This window comes from Mesoplodon densirostris, chromosome 16 (assembly GCF_025265405.1).
Source record: "Mesoplodon densirostris isolate mMesDen1 chromosome 16, mMesDen1 primary haplotype, whole genome shotgun sequence".
Classification (NCBI taxonomy): domain Eukaryota; kingdom Metazoa; phylum Chordata; class Mammalia; order Artiodactyla; family Ziphiidae; genus Mesoplodon; species Mesoplodon densirostris.
The window spans coordinates 15,754,042-15,759,727 of NC_082676.1; the positions used below are offsets into that span (position 1 = coordinate 15,754,042).

The following is a 5,686-nucleotide window of genomic DNA, read 5'->3' on the forward strand; positions in this document are numbered from 1 at the left end:
TCTTGTTTTCGTTACAAAAGGTGTTAAGAATGCATGCCCACACACAGTTAATAATAGCTTATCTAGCACATAACTCTGCAGCACAGTACCAACAACAGGAGTATTTTAAAGCAGGGTGGAGAAGAAAGTAGACATTAATACAACTTAAGGTTTCCTTTGTTTCTTCCCCTCTTTTTACAAGGAGAATTCAGCTCAGAAACAAAACTCCAGAATGCCCGTACTGTCCTTTGGCCCACCAGGCCCAGAGAGCCTCAGGCTTTAGTGATGTATCCTTCTCACATGAGGAAATCGTAGATTTCCCATGTTTTGTTCACATCTATCTTGATGAGTGTTCTTGCCTGTACCAGTCTCAAGCCTCCTTGCTTGCTACATTTGTTCAGTAGAGCAGATTTGCATTCTAAATAAGCTCCTGGGACCAACCTCACCATCTGACAGAGCTCCTTTTCTTTTTCATTCAACTTCTCTGTGCCAGGGAGGCCAGTGAGGTTCAAGGGCGGTGCACTTTGTCTACCTGAATTCGAAGCCATTGGTACGGAAGGACTCAGGCCAGAATCAATGTCAGCCTGCCGGCAGAGCCACTGCTGGCAGGCGCTACTGTCCTGGATGTACTGGAGAAGCTCTGAGAGCATAGGGCATTTGAGACGTTCCTCTTCTGGTCTTTCTGAGGTGATCCTAGGTTCCGGCACTACGAAAATCGGTAATGCCTGCTGTCCTGTATTTCTGGAGCCTATTGATTTCCCTTCGGAGTTCGAATTCCAATGCATGGCTTTCAATGAACTTGTCATGCCCCACTGGCGCCACTATCCTTGCAAATCACCTCATTGTTTCATAAAGGTCTTGGACTTGCTTGGGATACCACCGTTCCATTAACTGAAACTTTCTAAGGTTGATTAATCTATGGTCTCTTATAATTTTTTTTCTCCTTTTTCTCTCCTTTAACCTAGAATGATAGATATCCACAACAACCATCTTCAGAGTGTGTAAAATGTCCGAGTCATCTTCAACAAAATCAATGTCTCTCAAGTCCCATTCTGCATAATTGTCAGACTCCTCATTGAAATCTGCTTGAGCTGGCATGTATCCTGCCAGGTCCTGAGAAAGCAAGGAGTCAAAGGTAGGTTGGGGAGGGTCATCTGTAGAGTGAAATGGAATGGCTGTGTCAGCAGTTTTTGACTCCTCTGCTTGCTTCAGGTTTAGCAGGGTGGATGCAAACAGATGGCTATTGAAGAAATGCTTCATGTAGTGCTTCTCACACTCCTCCTTGGTCTTGGTGCATATTTGATTGGCTACATCCTATCAATTTCCAAAGCCACAGTCCATCACAGCTTCTCAAATGGCCACTTCTTCTTGAGCAGTCCAGCTGGGGTCAAGAACAGGAAAACCTGAGGTCATTATTTCGTAAGTATGATCACTTTGATGTTTCTTGTACTCAAATCCTCGAGTGAAACATGCTAAAGGAACTCAAACGGTCCATTTCCCAGTTGGCAAAGACTGCTGCTTTTATCTTCCTCAGTGTAGGGCTCTTTCAAGGAGATTTCAGAACTGGCCAACACATACACCAAAGCGGACCACCACCCCCCCTTCACCGCGTCCCCTTCCTCTGCCTAAATAAAAATTTTAACTCATTCTTAGACCTGCACAAAACAGCTCAGGGTGGCACCATTTCCTCCTCTTATCTAGATATTGTATCCTGTTGTTTGGTTATTTCTGCTCTGGACTTCTGCATTTCTGCTTCCTGATAGCCTTAAACTGGTGAAATTGGTTCATTATTTTCTTTCAATTCATGTGCCAGAAAAAAAATCTAAATGATACAAAAAGGATCATAGAAAAAAAATAACTTTCTAAATTGAAACAAACACCAGGAAAAGTAGAAAATCTGAACAATATTGTAACCTTCCTAGAGATGGAATCAACAGTCAACAATTATTTGACCAAAAAAAAGCATTAGGATCAGATTTCTTCATAAGAAAAGGCAATCAAGGAACAACTAATTCTAATATGGCATAAATAGAAAATAAGATACAATTTCCAGCACGTTTTATGAAGTAAATATAATCTTGATACCAGAACTTAATAAGAATTTGTGTCTATTATATCTCAATAAAGCTGTTAAAAAATAAAATTCTCAACAAGGATACTATGAAAAAGGAAGATTCTAAGCCAATCTCACTCATAGAACATAGATTCATGAACACAAAAATCCTAAATAAGTCACTTACAATCTGAATGCAGTAATATGCAAAGAGGACACTTTTTTGTGACTAATTTTAATTTATCTTAGCTATGAAAGGTAGTTTAATGCTAGAAACTCAATTAATGTAATTCACCACACTAACAGATTAAAGAAAAAATATAAGCTTAGATACAGAGCAGCATGCAATAAAATTCAAGATGCAGTTGCAATATAAAAATAGCAAATTAGGAATGAAGAATAATTCTTTTAAAGTGATAAAAACTACCCCATAGCAAACATCATACACAAATGTGAAAGGTTTTAACCTCTCCTTATAAAATCAGGAACTGGGCTTCCCTGGTGGTGCAGTGGTTGAGAGTCCGCCTGCCGATGCAGGGGACACGGGTTCGTGCCCCGGCCTGGGAAGATCCCACACGCTGTGGAGTGGCTAGGCCCGTGAGCCATGGCCACTGAGCCTGCACGTCCGGAGCCTGTGCTCCGCAACGGGAGAGGCCACAACAGTGAGAGGCCCACGTACCACACACACACACAAAAATCAGGAACTATTCCCAATTCTGTTCAATATTATTCTGAATACCCTATTCTATAACATCAGACAAGTAGAAGAAATAAAAGGTGCAAGTAAGTATTGGAAAGAAAAAACAAAATTGTCATTATTCAAAGATGATGCAACTGTGTTCAAAAAATTCCAGACAAATCTACAGATAAATTGTTAGAATCAATGAGAGTTTATCATGACAGACACATACAAAGGAAATATACAAAAATCAATGGTACTCTATACATCAACAATACAAATCAGTAAATGAAATTTTAATGATATATATAATTATATAAAATATGAAGAGCTTATGAATAAATGTAATAAATTTTGTGCAGAACCACTACAGAGAAAATTAGAAAACTTTAGTGAGAGACATTTTTTAACACCCCCAAATCAGAAAGGTATACCACGTTCATGGATTAGAAGACTGAATATGATAAGGATGCCAATTCTCTTCAAACTGATTTTTAGTCTCAATGCTGTCAAACCCCCAGAAAGGTTTTTGTAAAAGTAAACCAAAAAAAAAAAAGGCAATATAATTCTAAAATGCATACAAAAAGTGCAAAAGACAAGATAGCCAAGATACTCTTGAAGAAGAATAATTTAATAAGACTTGATATAGGAAATATCAAGGTTTATTTTAAAGCTGTAATAATTATGATAAAGTGGTATTACAACAATGACAGATATGCAAATGAAACAGAATAGAGAGTCCCAAAACAGATGCTTGCACATAATGAGAGTATGTTTTTAACTTGGCTATAGTAAACAAATATCACTTTGGTTATATTAAGAAGGCTGCACAGCATAATATTAATATACATTCCCTGAGTGGTTGATAGGAGGATACAGGTTAAAAAGGTAGGATAGAAGGAAGGAGAAGGCAAATAAAAACAAATAAATAAATAAATATTGCTTTACCAAAGAACTCATCAAGTCTGATGTGATCCTATTACATTTATAAATATAAATGTCCATGAAATCTTACCAACAGAAAAAAAAATAGGAGAGTAATATATGTGTTTTGATATTTCTGTCGAATATAGAACTCCTGACAATATTTATGTATGAAAAAGGAAAAGGGTTTGAAGGAATACACACTGCTGTGAACATTGGTTACATGATGATGATGGGAGGGGATAAGTATGAGTAGTTTTTCCTTTATATGTATTAGTTTCTAATTTTTTTACTTGTCACAACTGTCGATAAAACTTCAGTTAACAGTCAAGTTAAGAAGAAAAGAAGGAATTTTATTTGAGCCAAACTGAGAATTATAATCCGGAATACAGACTCTCAGAAAGCTCTGAGAAACTGTTCCACCAGGTGGAAGTTGAAGGCACAGTCATATACATTTTCGAGACAAAGGATCATACATCAAAATGACATACTGATACTTTACACAAAGTTCACCAAGGATACATAGTCCGGGTAAGCACATACAAAGAAAGCAGCAAGTCCATGACCCACTACAGAGTTGGGAAAGAATGTTATTCTTTTAAGAAGTTACACTGCTAGTGTCAAAAGAAAGGGGAAAATATTATCTTTATGGTCAAGCAGACACTCCTATCTTTGAGGAGGTTTGGTTAATGTGTAACCAAACAGATGCACACTGCTTATTAGGGAGGGAGGGAAGAGACCCAAACGAATGCAGAGAGAGAATTTTATGTTTAATTTTTTCTTGTCCTGCCTGAAAATATGGATTTTATTTCATCACAGCAAAAGTGATCTGAACATATCAAATAAAGAAAATTAAAATTCATAAAGAATAAAGGGCTTAAGCAATCACATGAGTGGAGAAAGGGTAATTGAGAGTTGTATCTAAAGAAGTGATTATATACATGTAATCACTTTTTAAAAATATTTATTTTATTTATGTATGTATTTTGGCTGCACTGGATCTTTGTTGTGGCATGTGGGATCTTTTAGCTGCGACTTGTGGGCTTCTTAGTTGCGGCATGTGGATTCTTAGCTGTGGCCCGCATGTGGGACCTATTTCCCAGACCAGGGATTGAACCCAGGTCCCTTGCATTGGGAGCACCGAGTCTTACCCACTGGACCACCAGGGAAGTCCCTATATACATGTAATCATTAATGCAAGTGTTAAGAAGAGATGCTTAAATTATGTGTCATAATGTAAAGATATAATAATGTGTTATTCTGATGCAGTCAAAAGAAATCACTCTAGGTAGTTCAAGCAGAAAAAGAACTTCAGCTATTGTACGAGCACATTTCACTGTAAGAACCCAAATCACATGTGAAATCCTGGATGTGAAAGAGTCTGGGAAAAGATAGGCATTTGATTTACAGCCCCTGCAGGAAGGCATTCTGGGATCAGTTGAAATGCTTGTTGATGAAGACACTGCAGGTACCTGCCATACCCCTGCACCCTCCCACACTTACACTTCCAAACATCAGCAAATATTCACCTCCCAGAAGCCAAAGCACCCGCCTTGCGTGGGAGTTGAAGTGAACGGGTCTGAGAACAAGAAAGGTCGGACACAAGTGCTGGGGGATAAAAAAAAAAAAAAAAAGAAAGAAAGTGAAAAGATAAAAGAAAATGCATCGGGGGAAAAAGAATATGGGGTACTGAGAGAGGTTATTACCTTGAAATGCTGGAGTAATATCTCTTAGTGGCCATGGCTGATGGCGGAAGGCCTCCTATTTCAGACGAGTATTTAACAATCAAAGAAGTCCACACGTGTATTAAGAAAACTGTCTGTTATTGTAGCAACAGAGGAGGGAGCCCTTGAGCTAAGAAACTAAGGAAACTATTCTAACCTCCAACCCTTCCCACTCCAGTAAGATATTCCTTTCAATAACTGGTCCATGAAAATCTACTGATTTTAAAATAAGAAAGAAATTTGGAAATCATAGACCATACAAAAATACTCCTTTTTAAAAAACAGAAATGAGTAGCATCGCTTAAAAGCATTTAAAACAGGATTTTT

General features: G+C 38.0%; 1 pseudogene; it reads right to left on the reverse strand.

The window, feature by feature from the left end:
* Positions 1 to 251: 251 nt before the first annotated feature.
* Positions 252 to 5,376, reverse strand: LOC132476900 (transcriptional adapter 2-alpha-like; annotated as a pseudogene).
* Positions 5,377 to 5,686: the final 310 nt, after the last annotated feature.